This window comes from Mytilus edulis, chromosome 9 (genome assembly GCF_963676685.1).
Source record: "Mytilus edulis chromosome 9, xbMytEdul2.2, whole genome shotgun sequence".
Taxonomy (NCBI): Eukaryota; Metazoa; Mollusca; class Bivalvia; order Mytilida; family Mytilidae; genus Mytilus; species Mytilus edulis.
This window is the reverse complement of record NC_092352.1, coordinates 14,890,727-14,910,399: the sequence shown is the minus strand read 5'-3', so window position 1 is coordinate 14,910,399 and position 19,673 is coordinate 14,890,727. Positions and strand designations below refer to the sequence as shown.

Sequence of the window (19,673 nt, the reverse complement as noted above, 5' to 3'; positions counted from 1 at the left end):
CACAATTTCTATTGGTTTGTACGCAGACTTTAGTAAAACCACGAAATTAGATATCCACGAAAATGAAGAATTTCTTCAATCCATGAAAATTGATACCCACGAAAATAAATAAATCCACAGTAGTATGGTTGTACAAAAATTGATTAAGTAAGTCCAACTTTATCTCAAAACTTAAGTTTAAATGACACAAAAAACTTACGAAATCAATGCTTTATCCCAGCCATATAGTTCATATTTCTAATAGCTAATAAACAACTGAACTGACTTGAACAAAAGCAATACATAAAGTATCTTTCTGAGGTTACTGCTCTAATAAATCTTATTTCATAAACATATGGTAGATCTTATCTAGTGCACTGACCACTAGAGTTTGGTAAACAAATGTCAGATCATCATAATTTACACCAAAGAAAGTCAAATAATCCTACTTATATCTCTTATAAACATATTTCTACTGAAAATAAATATCAGAATGGTATGTCACAGAATTTAAATAAACTGGCTTAATTTTCATATTATTGTCTACAAATCTGGCTTATTTTGTATATAGAGATATTGCCTATAAATCTGGCCTATTTCTCATTTTGTTTATAACAATAGAGAATATAAAAATAGAATCAAATCATTATATTCATATAGATCCTATTTCACATTATCTAAAATAGCTATTTTCAGTCTTACTAAAATAAATGTCTCTAAACGGAACTTGTCATTTTTTCAGTGGTTTGTTTCATAATTACTATTGATCCAAATGTAGTATTTATATACATATTAACAATCAGAGTTATATAAAGTAAGTATATATATAGAAATATATTATAAACAGGCTGCTATCCAAATAAGAAAGTAGAACGTAGAGTAACCACAAGAAAAGAGGTATGTTTAAAAAACTAAAAACCTATTGTGAAGATGACAAATTAGAATGCCATTCTTTACCATGCTATCTCTAAGTCACTAAAATATCTCGTGTTCTAATATACCCTTGGTAAAAAAAACATTGAGAATTTAAACGGAATCTGTAAAGGAGACAAAAACCTGACCAAAGAGCAGAAAACAGCTGAAAGCCACCAAAGGGTCATCTACCCAGAGAGAAAATCATGCTGGTCCCTAATCAATAAAAGGCAACACTAAACTGACAAAATCTATATTTGGTAGAGTCATAGTCTATGGCACTGGACATAGTTCCAGTGATTTTGCCATCCACATCAATTGGCTAAAGTTCAAATCCTGCTGAGAGAACCATATGTCTTTCTAAGACCAAAATTTCAGTTATAACTGAGCGATAGCGAGGGGTAAAATATCGGCATAAAGGGACAACCCGTGGTAAAATGTAGATATATTCAAGCCCCCATGAATTATTTCGATTCTAATAGGACAAATTTGGCAATTCTTTTAGATCGAAGCGCTCTATGTGAGAGGCAAGTATTTGCCGTTCCCATAAATAAAAGCACTATTAGATTGGCGTAAAAGAACGGAGCAAACTGAATTAGTGACATGCTTAAACTATTTACAATAGCATATTTAGATAGTTTTGGATGAATTTATTCATGATTATTTACTTATATGCTTTATATGTTTAAACGAAATGGCTTATATCACATTTTAGCATTGTTTGTTTACGTTTCCTTGTTGTGATGATTTTCTGTTCCACAAGCATTTATTTTCCTGTAAAATGCTTACATTCTGATGTCATTGTTCTATGACGTCGGGTAGCCCATTCATAAAAAAACATATGACGTGGGAGAACAATCGGAACAGCCCTAACAATATATTCATATTTTACCACGGGTGTGTACTCAAAGCATTTGAAGGACGTCATGTTAGAATTCTCTATATTCACTTCTATCCATTATTTGTTTGTTTACATTTGTATATTTATCAATTTTTCATCAATCCTTCATATTTTAATTATAATTCATGTATAATAAAACTTTTTAATGACATTTGTATTACTTCTCTTGGAGGACACAATTTAATAGCAACTACTATGAAAATTTGTCCTGTGGGTGGACACTTTTTCATATCTTTTTGCAGTAAAAATCTGTCCATTTGAGGGACACTATTCCATGGCAATGGACATTATTGAATACCAAAATTCTATGAAAAGTGTCCACAGTCGTACCGTACTGATGATTAGTACTTATTCAATTTTTTACTCCACAGTAGCCAGGAGCATAGCTGAATCAAACAGTACTCCTGTGATAATATGATTTTATGCCATATTTTAGAAATAATGCATCTCCTATAGTAAGTAGTAAACAATTCTCATAATTAAATGTGGAGAAAAATAAAATTTTATCTACTTCAAATGTACCATAATTTATGGATACCCTCCATTAAAATTATGTATTTTGATATTAATTAGTTTTGAGACTAAGTGGAGAAATATTGTGGATACAAGTAGATTTATTTAATGATGATAACCTTCTGTTGTAATTTCTAAGTGCTGATGAAACATGACAGACTTATACTAATCCTTGACGAGGATAAGCCAGCGCTTGGTTAACCAGCAACAGTTTAATGAGACTGACTAACAACTCTACATACTGATTATTACTCTGTTCTTACAATCAACAGGATTAATGTATCGTGTAGCAGTTCACTCGAGTGTTCAGTTCTCTTAACAGTTTGAACCTTCCTCTAGTTATTTTGTTTTCAATAAAGTGCAGATGTAATTCAATTAAGAGGACATTTGTTTATAATTAAGTAAAGCATCACCTACTGTTAACTCAAAATATTTCAACACACAACAAACAAAGAACAGAAGCTGAGAACATAAAAATTCATATAAATAGAATATTCGAACAAATTTTAATAATTTTACTTAAATGTACCTTTTGGGACTTATATTATAGAGAAACTTCTATTCCTTGACATGGGGACACATTATTATTAATAGAAAGAACTTCTATTCCGTGACATGGGGACACATTATTATTAATAGAAAGATACTTCTTTTCATGTATTTTTTTAGTGCAAATGCACCACAAATTTAAATGCTATTTAAAGGAAGTGAACATTTTCAACAGGCTTCAAATGCACTTTTGTAAACCTTGAAATCAAATACAGATATTCCTTAATCCACCAGTACCCATGAAAATAAAATCAACACTATATTACATATATAAATTTTACTTTTCTACATTTGAGGTTTTTAGATGAATTTATCTGCCTTTTCATGATGGCAACAAGGGGTCCATCCAAAAATACACTTTTGTTCTTCTTTCTTTTTAATAATATCTTGATGATCATGTTTGCTGTTCAAACGTTTTTCAAGGGCAATAACTCCTATACACAATTGAATATATCCGTCATGTGTATTTTTTATTATTATAATTTTGCTAAAAAAAAAATCTCTATCAATTAGGGCTTTAAAGATGATTGCCAAAAAAAGCAAACAATTAAGTAAAAATTGTCATTCAAGTCACAACGATCTTCCTTTTTTTGTGTTAATTTTAAATTTTCTACATAGACTACTTAGACGTCCCATCATTTACTCTATCAAGACATTAAACAACTTAAATCTTCAAAACAATTTTATTGTACATTTATTTTTGTCGGTAATTTTCAAGATTGAAATGTTAAACTTGTATATATTGACTTAAATCAAACAAAAAAATCTTTAAAACCAATCATTCATTTGAAAATGTTAAAACTCAAAGGTTACCACAGCAATAAAGCTATAATAAGGATTTACTATTAATAATCCTAGCAATCTTACATTATTTCATTGATGTAGTTTCTGTGTTAATGTCCTTTTTACTACTTAAAAGATTAAATTTCTTAGAGAAATTCAATCGGTCCTGAGTATTTAGTAGGTTTTAAAGATAAAAGATCCTTATTTGAAAGCACATGTCATATGAAATGCTTTAATCTTCTTTCATAACTTGGTCATCTAACAACTTTAAAAGGAAACATTTTCAGGCAGAATTTTTTTCTTACCATTAAGAATATTTTCATCATATTTAATTTTCTGGCCTGGCTGACATAGCCATTAGTTACCACTCTTTTTCATATTTATTACCCTCTTAATAAAAAACTGCATCTTTGTTTTGATCATTATTGAATACAGATATGTCAAATATCAGCCGTAAACTGTAAGCTGTTCTCTTTTTTATCGTTTGTACCCATTTTTGTGCAATAGTCTAATTTAAAACTGAAATTAGAAAAACAATAAGGTCTTTCCTCACGTAGGGGAAAGACCTTAAAAAGGTAAAGAAAAGGCAATTTGAACACAGAAATATCTCAATCACTGCATAAATGAAAAAAAATCACAATGTCTCAAGTGGTATGATAGTCAAAATATGACACAAGTCCCATAACTCTTGTAAAACGGTAGAATCAAAATGAGGGTATAATTTGGTCAAATGTATAATATTGTTTGCTATACCATGTGTAGGTGAACAAATAGTGGGCCTTGCTTGAGGTAGATAAGAAGATTTGTTCTCCAAAGAAAATGCAAACAGCAAATAAAGTGACCTTTTTATTCATCCATTTTGATGTTTACAATTTTTCTCTCTGAAAATTCTTAAAATTTATAGATATCACAGGTAATAAAATATACTGTAAATTTTGAATGATATTAAACTTTAATAAATATTGATTTTCTGAGCATTGCATTGTCAAATTTTTTTCTTTTATTATTAACAACAGTTTTTCAGAATATCATACAATTTTTTACCCCTATGATCTTATTTCAGACTTTGGTGCAATGTGTAAAAACAGTATAAGATACAGAATGAAATCTATACACACTCGAAAATTGTGGACCGTGAAAATTGAATAAAATCTCTAATTTAGCATTAACATTAGAAAGATCACATCATAAGGAACATGTTTACTAAGTTTCAAGCTGATTAGACTTCAACTTCATCAAAAACTACCTGGACCAAAAACTTGAACCTGAAGTGGGACAGACGTACGGACGGATGAATGGATGAACAGACACACAGACCAGAAAATATAATGCCCATAAATCAATGGGGCATTAAAAATAAGGATTAAATGGGTTAAAAGTCCTTATAAGAGGCAATAACTCCTTTAAACAATCAACTGACAGTTTCATCTTTGTCACATATTTATATATCTCGCATTGATGTTAAAGTCTGTTTATATGTTTCTCCCAATCATAAATTTATTTAAATAATATTAAATCAAAGAGCTGAATAGCTCTGAGGGGAAAGACGGCCCTTGTTTCTATTTTATTATGTTTTTGGAAAGGGGGGGGGGGTATCTTTTGATAGTTTACATATGAAGAATGAAAAAGAGAACCGCTAGAACATGTAGAAAGGTTGACAATATTGAAATCAATTGTTGTTTATGTAATTTCATTTCCTTAGTTTAGGATTCAATTTGGACCAATGGAAGTGATCTGCATCTTCTAAATATAAACATTTGATTAAAGTTGATAGCTAATTATCTAAAACTCAACTGAATTCTGTCATTTCACAACTACAATATTTTTTGAAATCTTGATTGTGTACCACTGAACTGCAGGCTAGGGCCATTTTCCATTTTTTGTGACAGTACTCTTGGATTTTAAAGTTTTTTCTTTAGAAAGTGTGGACTGAAAAATCTGTTAAAATTCTTAGTTACAACTCTCATCACAGGGAAACAGGTACTAATAAAAAAAACAATATGAGTGATGTAAACTGTGTGAAGCTTGTTTCCAAATCATAATTTTGAAATATTTGTAAATATAAATATGTTAAAACTATAAAAATGCAATTTTTTTTTTTTACCATTACAATGATTATGTAGGTACACAAAAATTTAGTTTTAATAGAAGACTACTAATCCAATGAAATGTCACATTTGAAGTGTTTAAATACTTTAACTTTTATTTTAGTGGATAATTACTCATCAATTGAGGTGCTCCTGAATTGGAGGAAGATTCTCAGAATTTTTACAGAAACAAGTGGTCTCACTAATTAACAACAAAAAGAATTTTAGCGACAAGAAGCGACAAGAATATGTTTTTCTTGTCGCTAAATAGTCTTCTTGACGCTTCTTGTCGCTTTTTGACGCTTCTTGTCTTTAATTAGTGAGACCCGAAAAAAGTAATAAAATCGTTTCTTTCCCCTGTGTCATGTAACCCCACGATCTTTGTTTATTTTGAAAGTTGTTGACCTACAAATTAAAGTATTGCATGTTGATGTTTAAATCATCTACAGTAAACAATATTATGTTTAGATTTAACAAATACAAATTTGTGATTAGTGCACGATCTCTAAGAATGATTTAAATAACCAGTGAACTGGTGAAGGATATCCCTGCTTCTTCCAAGAATGACGTCACTATAAAATACAATGTAGGTTGGATATATTTAGAATATCTCGTCATACTAATTTTTCCGGATTGTTAAATAAACGTAAATAGTGTAAAGGAGAGTTCAAGATACGATAATTTCGTGAGAAACAGAAGGGAAATGTGTAAAAAAGTGTTTAAAGTCAAACTATTCATTTCTGGGTCTCCTTCTCTTCAATCTAAGTAAGATTTGTTGGGGGTTTTCCCACACTATAACATGTATAAAAACAAAATGAATGATGTGAGGGAGTGTCACTCTGGTCAACCCCATAGGGGATTGACGGCTTGAAGCCGTCTTCCCCCAAAAACAATCTTGAAGACAATAACACCTTTCATATTGTCTTCAAGATTGTTTTTCGTATTGGAAAACATGGAATATAAGTAGATAGTGACATCCATCCTTATGTTTTATCCTATGGGTACCACTATCTAATCAAGAGGGTATCTAATACAGAGGGGAAATATACTCTGTGGGTAATGGCATCATACCAGAATGTACTTCCAAAATTGCACCCAACAAAGAGCTATTGCTCCTCTGCTGACAAAAACTTCATGCACAAAACTGAAACTTGAAGTCTGGAGGATGATTGTGACTAAATATTGTTTCAATGGCTTAGTAAGTGGTTTAAGAGTACAGTTTTTAAAAAGTTTAAAGTTTTCAAATTGCAAAGTGATAAGAATATGTCATGTTTGCTCTTAGAGACAGATGAGCTTAAGACATGCAATCCTTTTTCTCTTTCGAAAAAGTGTAACACATTATTCTAATCTCCACTATGCACCAAAATACCTCAACTATTTACTTGTTTCCCGCTAAAAATACTTGATCAACTTGTTCCTGTTTAGCCGAGTGACTTAAATGAACCAGAGTACTGTAATTTTTCAAACACAATGTCAAGAGGTATCTACAATCCTAATAATGTTCTCCATTCATTCCACTTTAAACTATCTTGCTAAAGTATTAATATAATAAATTAACAAACAAGTTACAAGTGCAGTGCAATAAAACAATGGTTCTAATTATACTAATCCATAACATCATACAAAGATAATCCATCTTCTATAACTTTTTATTTGGGAATAATCATCTTCTACATGGAAGTCTTAATGCTTCTGTGTGGTATACTGCATTGTAATTTGTATGCGTAAAACTTTTTTCAACATGAAAAACTTTCATAAACAAGATGTTCTGTGAACTATAGTCCACTTACCGGTATTATTCAACGTTCAAGATAAAAATTTTCAGCAAATAGGAAGCAGAATATTGAAGAAACTAAAAAGGTGTCACATATTGTGGCAGATGAAGGTCAGTGCTATATATTCCAAAACCAGACAAATGTTGTTGCTAAGAAAATGAGACAGAAATGTGTTAGGTACATACTAGACAGAGGTTAACATGTTCATTTCAGGGCCTTTTATAACTGACTATGCAGGGTCAGTGTGGCAGATGTAGCTTGGTGCTATGTATCCCAAACCATACACTTATCGTTTGTCAGAAAATGAGACAGAAATATGTTATGGACATGCTGATGGACAGGGGTAAACTTGGGTACCCAGTATAATTATTCAGTTTTACCATCAATGAAACATATACTGAGGCAATAGGAGAAAGGCAATGGACTTTACCATCAAGCAAGCAAAAAATAACTATTTGAAGCAACAAGTCCTGGGTATTTACTGGCCATTACCATAACTCTCCTAGCAATATACTTTGTGCAATTACTAAAGAAATGCAATTTCAGACACATTAACTATGAGTATACAAGTAAGTATTCCACTTCAAAAACAAATGCAGGTCTCATTAATTATAAATATCAAATTTCATAACACTAGTTCATTAAAGATTAATGAATATATAGAAGCTAGGATAACAATCCAATCAACACCCCATTAACTGAAATATTCCTTTTCCTTTCACCAGTAAAAACAATTTATTATGAACAAAATCAGAAACTAGATATATTGACATTAAATGTGAAACAGAAGTAGACCCATACATTAACATTTGAAAAACTGAGATATTAAACTTTTTTTTTATGTTTTTGTATTTTTGAAAGCTTCACTGAAAGGTTTAATTCCAAAAAAGACAGTTTGAAGAAGACACAATATTTCCCTATGAATTAAGTTTTGCTTTTCAACTATCAAATCAGATTGAACTTGTTTACGCTTAGCTTAGAGCTACTTCATGTCTAAATACTGGACTTGATGGTCATGTTTTTCTTGTTATTCTAGAAGAATTAATCCTTAATGTCATTAAACCCAGTTTGTTTTTGTTTCTTTCATAGTATGATTGTTCTGTTATTGTGAAGTCAATAATATATTGTTGAGTGTGAATGTGACATATACTACAAATGAACTAGGGGCATTTGTGAATCAATAAATAAATAGAACCATAGAAATCTTACCTTTAATCCAAATTCAACTTGCAATTGATGCTTTATCTAAACTGCTATAATGACCATAGATAAGAAATCTGCTACTGTCATTACCTGCTGGAAAATGTGGACTTGTTTAATACATATGGATCTGATTATTTAATAAGTGAGTCCAGTTTTCAGAAGAAAAATCAAATTCTCGTTTCTCCTTTTGATATAGATTAGACTGTTGGTTTTCCTGTTTGAATGGTTTTAAACAAGTAATTTTTTGGGGCTATATAGCTTGCTGTTCGGTGTGAGCCCAGGCTCTGTGTTGAAGGCTGTACTTTGACCTATAATGGTTTACTTTTATAAATTGTTACTTGGATTGAGAGATGTCTCATTGGCACTAACACAACATCTTCCTATATCTAAGTTTACACAAGGTTAGCTATTTGCTGGACTATTAAATAATCAGTAAGATGTAAAGTTGTTTTAATGGTTTCAATTACCATGAACAAGAATGCGTCCATAGAACATGGATGCCCCAATGGCACTATCCTTTTCTATGTTCAGTACTGGATCATGAAAATGGGGTCAAAATTTGGAATTAAAATTAGAAAGATCATATCATACGGAACAGGACAGTTTCAAGTTGATTGGACTTCAACTGCATCAAAATTACCTTGACCAAAAACTTAAACCAAAAACTTTAAGCTGAAGCGATCCAGACAGACAAAAGAATGAACAGACAGATGGACGGAACGACAAACGAATGGACAAATGGACCCACAGATCGAAAAACATATTGCCTCTAAGTGTGTCATAATAAAATAAAGGTGTGCATGTTCGGTAAATGTCAATAATAATGTGTTCGAACTATATTTTTCATCAAGCAATTGTCACATGCTCATCCTAGAACAGCCCATAATTGTTTGCACCTCGAGCAATTGACACATACTTACCTTATAAGTATTCTCATTTTGTGTACATGAAGCAATCTAACCAACCTATGATTTTGATTTTTAATACTGTATATTGATGTCATTGTGAAGATGAACCTCAAGGTGTGAAACAATGATCTTTATACAAATGAACAAGCAACAAAAACAAGAATGTTCCAAGGTCCAACCCCTCCAACCAACTGGCAATTTTTCAAATATACATGTTCAGTGAACCTTGAAATCTAGGTCAAAACCAAATTTTGGAATGTTAGCATGTAACTTTAAGTTTATGGTGAAAAGGCCTACTAAAAAATTTTTTTGGGGCAACCCAACCCCAAAACTTTAATCTGCCTTAAACTAAACTTTAACATCAGTAAAGCAGAGAATCTAAGTCACAAGAGTGCACACACTGAAATGTCTCGCCTTCTTTACTAATCATTGATATTATGTTGATAGTCCTAAGTATAAAGCTTTATTACAACTGTCACATAAACGTTACATTAATCAAGATAACTAAACAAAGACCAATAAACCATGAAAATGAGGTCAAGGTCAGATGAACCATGCCAGGCTGACATGTACAGCTAACAATGCTTCCATAAAACAAATATAGTTGACCTAATACTTATAGTTTAAGAAAAATAGACCAAAACACAAAAACTTAACACTGAGCAATGAACCGTGAAAATGAGGTCAAGGTCAAATAAAACCTGCGCGACTAATATATAAATCATAAAATATTTCCATACACTAAATATAGTTGACCTATGGCGTATAGTATCAGATAAAGACCAAAACTGAAAAACTTAACTTTGACCACTGAACCATGAAAATGAGGTCAAGGTCAGATGACATCTGTCCGTTAGTTATGTTCACTTTACAATCATTCCATACAACAAATATAGTAGACCTATTGCATAAAGTATGAGAAAAACAGACCAAAACACAAAAACTTAACTATAACCACTGAACCATGAAAATGAGGTCAAGGTCAGATGACACCTGCCAGTTGGACATGTACACCTTACAGTCCTTCCATACACCGAATATACTAGCCCTATTGCTTATAGTATCTGAGATATGGACTTGACCACCAAAACTTAACCTTGTTCACTGAGCCATGAAATGAGGTCGAGGTCAAGTGAAAACTGTCTGACAGGCATGAGGACCTTGCAAGGTACGCACATACCAAATATAGTTATCTTATTACTTATAATAAGAGAGAATTCAACATTACAAAAAATCTGAACTTTTTTTTCAAGTGGTCACTGAACCATGAAAATGAGGTTAAGGACATTGGACATGTGACTGACTGAAACTTCGTAACATGAGGCATCTATATACAAAGTATGAAGCATCCAGGTCTTCAACCTTCTAAAATATAAAGCTTTTAATAAGTGAGCTAACAACGCCGCCGCCGCCGGATCACTATCCGTCGAGCTTTCTGCAGTTGCAGTCTCGACAAAAACCTCATTTGGAGTATATTTCAATGAGTTTGAATCATTATGAACATGTTTACAAAGTTTCAAGTCGACCTGATATATACTTTATTGAAACTGAAAAAAAAAGATCCAGGTTTTAAATTTTCGTCACAATTTAGTTGGTATACAGAATAAACTCCATCCAAATTGGTTCTTACATGGTTAAAAAATGAATGACAAAACATTAATGTTTGTCTTTCTAATATATGAATATTTTAAGTATTTAGTAAGTTGATATAGATTGATGGTACATGAATACTCACAAAAATCTTGTTTTCTGCATTTGTTGACAGTTTCTATATCTTTTTCACTATATCTGAAAAACCAAACAATTTTTTTAACACATTACATACAATTTACAACCTTTATTTCTATGGAAATGTCAAGGTCAGTTGTCTTCTCAACAGACAATCTAAATATCATAAAGTGCTGCACAGGAGTCGAGATTAGACAAATTAGCCTAACAGGTGCTTATTTACTACCAGACACAAAAAGATTTCAAGCTCTGATAACATATTAGTATTGCATCATACCATCTCAACATGAAACATAACCAGAAACAAGAAGGCGGGGAAACACAGTGTGTTATATTTGATTAGGAAATCATAGTAATACAGTCGATATTAGGCTTTCTATTATGTAAGTGCGTGCTATGATACAAACTTTTTATAATGTTTGCTTTGTATAGTCTAGGACAAAACATCATGGTTCCAAGGTTTTTTCTTGTAGTTTATTTAGACCTGTAGTCTTTATGTAGATTTTATAAAGATAATAAAAAGAAATATATGTGATATACATGTACTTCAAAAGTATGTATCAAAGGATAAAATATTAGAAAAAAAATCTGGTACTTATCACTGCTTATGTACGTCAGTGCAATTGGCCACCATTGATTCTAATGTAAAAATATTTAGATTATGGCAAAGACCTTCCAGTAAGATGGAGTAAAACACTAAAATCTTTACTGATCCTTTGATATTATGATTAATTCTCAATACGTCATGCTTGTCTTCTCATGTACACCTACATCCATCCTTCATTTCTTAATAAACAAATTCTTAATTGTTGCACTTACAGAAAAATACAATGTTTGCAACACGTCAGCACTGATGGAAGTGTACTTTAAAATCTGATTAAGCAAGCTGGTATGAATGATAAATTATTACCCCCAACAGTCCTGCTCTACAACACTAAATAACATCAATTCGGATGTAACATAATAGATATTTTAATAAAGAAAATATGGTAAATATTAGAAGTATCAATAGCTGCTACCAGAAGTACCTGTTTCCTTGTCTGAACTAGTGTCAATCATTTCCATATACATGACATTACACTTCCCTGGGAACATTTCTAATGTAATTTATAAATCAGATAGAATCTCCCTTATACAATGTAACTGATTCCCTGCCAGGACGAAGTACCAAAGCACTTCTGTAATGTTTGGTTCGCATGATAATGACACTTTTGAGAAACATGATTTATTTCTAATTTGATAATACCACTATGTAAGGTTCTGTTTTCATCAAGGAAATTGTAAAAAAAAATATATTGCAAATGCAATTTTAGAAGAAATTTGTTAAAAATGATAATGAGGGTATAAAATTGATTATTTCATTAACTTGCCCTGTTTTAGTAATATAAAACTTATAAATATGACAAAATAACCATCAAAGGTATCACATCCATATCAGCTTACTAGAAGCAATTAAATAGAAGAACAGAGAATACTGTCTTAAATTAATCATTATCAGATATTGATCTAAAGTCAGACTTCAATATAGACAAAGGGAGACTATTCAATATGTTTTGTGGAATTTATTTACAAGAGCTCACTAGATTTAGCGATTCCCTATACAATCAACCAAATTTTTCCCAAAGAAGGGGGGGCGCATGGCCCCCCAGAGCCCACCCTGGATCCACTTATGATCTTGGAGAAACTGGATGACCTTTGAAGCATGTGTGTAAAGAAAGAAATTTCATTGGATAAAACACATATGGGATATCATAAATATGACATAGCCTAATCTAAGTCCAAGCGAACAAGTACAATATACTAGTCCGAGATTATTCTGACGTCCAACGGCTGTTTTGCCAAACAAGCTGGGGCTGTCTAGCAAAACAGCCATTGGGCATCAGAGTAATCTCAGACTAACAGTGTGGAGTGATGGCTTCCCTTAGAAAACTTAGTAGATACTTAGTCAGCTGTAAGCGGTTGAGATTAGGAAGTACTTCTTTAGCTCAGTCGGTTAATGCACTGCCTTGTAACACAGAGGTCCCTGGTTCGAGTCCCGGAGCAGACAAGCAATTTTGTAATGAAATTCATGCTCTCCGGTTACATTGGCGCCCAAAAATAAAAACCCACGGTTAGAAGAATTACCTAGCCAGGTTAAAATATAAATATATAAAAGATGGAGATACAATGTATCATCATTATAGAGTATAATGACTCTTGAGGTGGGGGAAGTGTGGCGGGATTGCTTCCCTTAGAAAACTTAGTAGATACTTAGCTGTAAGCGGTTGAGCTAAGGAAGTACTTCTTTAGCTCAGTTGGTTAATGCGCTGCCTTGTTACACAGAGGTCCCGGGTTTGAGTCCCAGTGGAAACAAGCAATTTTGTAATGAAATTCATGCTCTCCGGTTACAACACTAACAATATACTTGACATTTACAACCCAACAATTTTGAAATCATAATGCATCAAATACACCTTCTAGGGTGTACTTGAATTTAAAGAACTCATCACCCAAGTGCTTTTGGATTTTAAAGGTTTAATATTGAAGACATGCATATGTTGCAAGCTCATGGAGCACATCATTACAAGTAGCACCATGTCTCATCTTGAAAAACATCATATATTATACGATCTTCAGCACGGCTTCAGAAAATCAAGGTCGTGTGAAACACAATTAATAGACTTCATTCAAGAACTAGCACAATCAAATAATAGAAACACACAAATTGACTTGATCATAATGGACTTCGCTTAAGCGTTCGACAAAGTCTCACATCACCACCTCCTTTACAAACTCAAATTCTATGGTTTTGAAATAACACACTAAATTGAATTCAGGCATTTTTACAGGACAGAACACAAACAGTAGTAATTAATGGCATTTCCTCCACCTCAGTACCTGTAACATCTGGTGTACCACAAGGAACAGTATTGGGCCCAATACTGTTTCTTATCTATATAAATGATTTACCGGAATACCTACAACACAGCAAGCTTAGACTCTGCTGATGACAGCATAATTTGCAGGGAAATAAAAACACAAGCATTAGATGATTGTCATAAGCTACAATTTGACCTAGACTCAGCAGCTCGATGGGAGTCAGATTGGCTTATGGCATTTCACCCTGATAAATGTACCAACCTTTCCATCTCACAAAAGAAAAATAACTACCGGCATAATTGCATCCTCCACAATCCCATCCTCGAATCAGTTACATCTGCAAAATATCTAGGCATTACCTTACAATCGAATCTGAAGTGGAACAAACATACAGACAACATAGTATCAAATGGGAACAGATCACTTGTTTTTTTTAAAAGAAATTTAAAAGTTACAAACACAGAAACAAAATCAAGTGCATACCAGGCACTAGTAAGACCCAAACATGAATATAGTTGTAGTGTCTGGGACCCCCATATGAAATAACAGATACATTTAGAAAAGGTACAGAGACGAGCTGCTTGTTATGTACAGAACAACTCAATTACACGAGCAGGGTCACAAAACATGCTAAATCAGCTGAAATGGCCACCACTAGCTGAGATTCGCTTAAAAACCAGACTTATTTTAATTTATAAAGTAATACATTGTCTTGTAGCCATTCCATCACATATTCTTGAACACACAGACAGCAGAACAAGACAAAATCATACTCAGACATACAGACACATCCAAACTTCCAAGGACACATACAAATGGTCATACTTCCCCCAAACAATTATTCAATGGAATTTACTACCACAAACTGTAATTGAAACCACCACTGTTGACAGCTTTAGAGATAGGCTAACACCAGCTGTTCTCTCTAGCTTCAAATAAACAAATTCAAACAAAACATGTACATATATGTACATTTTTAATCACAATCTGTATATACAAACACTCCAATTGTTATAAAATATTTTTATGAATTTGTATAAATTTTTGTCAATCACGCATGCGCAACAACATGTTTTCTTCAGTATTGAAGCCTTGTTGACCTTAAAGAAGAAGATTTTTGTAAACAAATACGAAAGGAAGCATAGCCTAAGCCATAGCATGGAAAAATATGTGAATAATGATATTAATGTTTAAACTAACATTTAGGCAAGAAGCATGGCACCAGGGGCAACGTCCCAGGCCCTTGGAAGGGCCCAGCCAGATGGACTCTGCCTTCCTTGAATATAGTCCATATCCCTGGGATGCTAATGCTAGACCAGAACCCACATGGAATTGGGATGGGGGCTACAGAGAACAGTTACATAAAAAAGAGTGGAGTCACCATGATATTGGTGACCCAAACCACGATAGTCCCCCTCACCACATGTACAGGGGTAGTATTGGTAACAAGCCGTATTGGCCAGGTAAAGACAGTGTGTGGGACAAACTTACCCCAAACTATTGAGGCACACCTTCACATCCCATGGGCCATGCATGCAACTATGCAGGTCAGGGGTCAGCACCCTGAACCCAACCAGCTTACACTGGTGGGAGACAGTATGAGATGGCCTGCAGTAAGTATGGCAAGAGGCAAGATAATAGGGGTGCAGACACTAGGCAAACCCCATCTCACAACTATGGGGATAGGCAACCCAATGACAAGTATAATCAAGGGTATACAGCGGTGCCCCCACAAGGGGTCACCGCAGGGGTGAGCTATGGACAACAGGCCTACCCAGTACCATATAATGAGGAAAGGCCTATGGAAAACCCAAGGGGACCTAACAACAGAGATGGGGCACGAGGAACTGTAGGTGGCGTCTCTAAAGTTACCAATGCCCCAAAAAATATTAAGTATGACAGGAAGGGATACTGGCAGGCCTTTTTCACTAAATTTGCAAGGTACGCAGAGGTTTGTGAATGGGGTCCCCAGGAATGCAAGGACCAACTTTGCTGGTGCCTTGAGGGAAAGGCCAGCGAATATTATATGCCCTCATAACAGAAAGAGACAGGGAAGTGAGTTATAGGGAGCTTGTGGAAAAGCTTCACAAGCGCTTTGATTTCAAGGCAAAGGCGGATTTAGGGGGGGGCCCAGGGGGCCCGGGCCCCCCCTTTTTGGGAAAAAATTTGGTTGCTTATATAGGGAATCACTGAAGCGTGACTGGAGCGGGCCCCCTCTTAGGTCAGTCAGTGGGCCCCCACTTATGAAAATTTCTGGATCCGCCACTGCAAGGCACTCCCTGAGACTGCCATGGTCCAGTTTAACAATGCCCGGCAAGCCCCTGAGGAGTCTCTCGAGGACTGGGCTGATCGAGTGTTGTCCTTGGCCACCAAGGCATTTAGAAACCTCCCTGGCGACTATATGTATGAGCAAGCTGTAATGCGGCTGTGCCAGGGTATTGAAAACAAACAGCTGGAAGTGCAAATCTCTAACCTTCAGCCCCAAAGTATTGAGGAGGCCATAGATAAAATACGGCTATTCCAACACAACACACAGGCAATATATGGCAAGCCAAATAGGCGTGAGGTTAGGCAAGTGATTGATGGGCAGTATGAAGCCCACCATGAGGCCTTTCGTGAGTATCAGGGGCCCCATGTAAGGGATACAATGGCCCTCGAGGGGGCCCCAGTCAGTACATGGAAAGTGGAGTTAGAAAAGTCTAATAAGAAGTTTGAAAACAAACTTGGTCAAGTCCATGAAAAATTAGTCAACATGATGGACCAATTCAAGCAACTCCTCACAAGCCCCTTTTCAGGAAGTCGCTCACCTGGCAGACAGACAGGGACAGAAAGTTGCCACCACTGTGGGGAGAGGGGCCATTCCAAAATGGAATGCCCAAACTTAAGAGGTAAGTCCGTCTCAGGGAGTCCCTCCACTGATAGAGGACCTCCATGGGAGGGAGTGTGCTACCACTGTTTAAAGCCTGGACATGTTAGGAAGGACTGTCTTGATTTGCAGGGGAGGGATAAAACTGTTCCCTTCATGAATCAGTCAAGCAGAACTGCAACAGGACCATTAAACTTAAATGGGACTACTCAGGAGGCCGGAGTGAGTCCCCGCAAATGAAGTTAGGCCTCTCAGTAGTTGAGTCTGTACCCCAAGGCAGAGTAGTGGAGGTAGCTATAGTGGGCCCAGAGGTAAGTGCCAGGGACAGAGAGGGGAAAAGAGAACCCAGAGTGTCGGTGAAGGTTAGAGCAGAGATTGATTCAGAGCAGTGCTCCAATTCTGACAAAGAGGCAAATCCTTCAGATGGATTGGACTGCTACCTATTAAAATGTCTCTGGAACATATTGGGGCATAGTGCACGGGAGTTGGACCACAGCCTTCTCCCAGGTGGGTATTTGTTGGTTGAGGAAATCCTTAAAAGGGACCAAGGCTTTGCCGGGTACTCCTTACCTGATATTCATAAACTGATCAAGGTTGATGTGGATAGGAGGTTCACTTTAATAAAGGACTCTGACAGTGGTTGTTGGAAAATAAGGGCCAATCAGGGGTATTCCTTGATGGTGGATACCCCAGCCATACCGTTAGTAGAGAAATGCCAGGTGCCCCAAGGCAACTTGGTTACTGCAGCATTGCTCACAGGCGACAAGGAGGGTTCAGTAGCCAATATTATGAGGAAACCCATAGGAGCTATTTTGGCAGTTGAGAATCACAGTAGCATTCAAAAGGTTGCTGCCACAACAGAGACAACTTTGGCAAGTGATGAAGAGGCCCAAGAAAGTTGGGACTCCACCTCAGACAGTGAGGCACATACCACTTTGGTAGAAGGGGCCAGTGATGAGAAAATAGTCACAGTGTTTCCTACTCCTGTTGTTGACGGAGGAATGACTGACAATACTGAAAACAGTCATACATCACTCACTTTTAAGGACCCTTTCTCAACGGGAGAAACTGACAGAAAAGCCGCAACAGAAAGCAAGTCTGCTCAACAATAAAAAAATTATAACTTTCAAATCTCCTGTCAACCAGGAATCTGTATACATTAATCCAGAAATCCCCAATTTGGGATTGGGGCTACTTTTCAAAACAGATAATGTTGGCACTAGGAATTTCAATCAGCAGCAGCCGCCACCAGTAGACAGTGGAACGTCAGTCTTGTGTGTGAGCACAGTTAGATCGGGTCCCAACAAAAGACAGTGGGACCCTGGAATTCCTTATCTAAACAAAGGTATAAATACAGTGCAAGTGAGGAAAAATGAGAACAGACTCTTCACGACAGAGAATAGATCAGCACAATTAACCTCCTGGGTCCAACTATATAGTGGACATGCAACCACTAAATGGACTGGTTCTAGTTTGTATAAAGACGGGGAAGAGTTGGCATACAATCCAGACAAGAACAATTCACAGTTGTCTGGGTTCCCAACAAATTGAGAGTAGAGTAGAGGGGGCCTTATCAATAAAACTGGGGGGGAGTGTAGTATCCGCAGTGTTAGTTTTAGGTCATCAGACAGACCATCTAGAGATGTCCGAAGCACTACTCAGAAACCATCCTCTTCCGGTGGAAACTATTAATGGCTATACAGCAGACGAATTCACTAGAAGAGCAATCGGTCGTTCCTGACTGCAGGAACGACCTTCCAATGTATATATCGGTCTTGAGATATACTCGGGATCACAACACTTGCATTACATCTTGTGTTATGCTTACCCTTTGTCCAATTGGGTAACGTGAGAAATTTCGGATTGGACCCACACTTCTCTTCAACAGCAACAGAAACCCAGTGACTGTGATAGTCTTTGTAAAACAGTAACAGTTGACTGTTAGTGAAAGTTTGTTCTTTTCAAGATTGGCGCGGTTTTATCTGGATTCCTGTTATTTAGGGTACCAGCTTAAGATTCTACCTAGAACCACTAATTCATTTACGGGTTTGTGGGCAAAAACGGACATTAATTTAGTCTTTGAATCTTTGACTAGGGTATATTTGAAAAATCTCGCACGCAAATACTCATTCTTTCATCCATACCAATTGTTATTCCATTAAAAAATTTATATTAAATTACAGTAAAACTAAAAAGAAATTAGATAATAATCACGAATAAGAGCGAATAGTACACCAACTTACTTGATTATCAGGAAATCTTTCACCGTCCATTTTGGGACCAACCTCACCTTTGACCCGAATCCCGGGAGCCACTGAGTCATGATAAATAAATTAAAAACACGGCCCTGCAACGGATAGAACATTTTAAACATTAAAACACTATTAAAAGTAAGTATAATCCAGAGGCATATTTAAGGGGGCACAATTAAGCCCCCCACCCCCCTTTTTAGTGGGAAAAATTTGGTTGATTATATAGGGAATCACTGAAGTATTACTGGAACGGGTTCCCTCTTAGGCAGTCAGTGGGCCCCTTCTTATAATGAAAATTTCTGGATCCGCCACTGTAAGCGTGTATCTTTTGTTACGTAACATATATACCTGGTAGACT

At 35.3% G+C, this 19,673-nt stretch overlaps 1 protein-coding gene across 3 annotated transcripts in view; it reads right to left on the bottom strand.

The window, feature by feature from the left end:
- The window catches only part of LOC139489565 (G protein-activated inward rectifier potassium channel 3-like), an 87,188-nt gene extending 68,127 nt beyond the window's left edge, over nucleotides 1-19,061 (bottom strand). Inside the window, exons 1-3 of one of the 3 annotated variants that reach the window (XM_071276130.1) lie at nucleotides 18,892-19,061; nucleotides 11,346-11,398; nucleotides 8,709-8,795 (exon numbers count right to left, since the gene is read on the bottom strand). The gene's annotated coding sequence lies outside the window, so the exon portion shown is untranslated. The remainder of the gene's footprint in view (nucleotides 1-8,708; nucleotides 8,796-11,345; nucleotides 11,399-18,891) is intronic. The other 2 variants (XM_071276128.1, XM_071276127.1) reach the window with 2 other exon arrangements.
- Nucleotides 19,062-19,673: the final 612 nt, after the last annotated feature.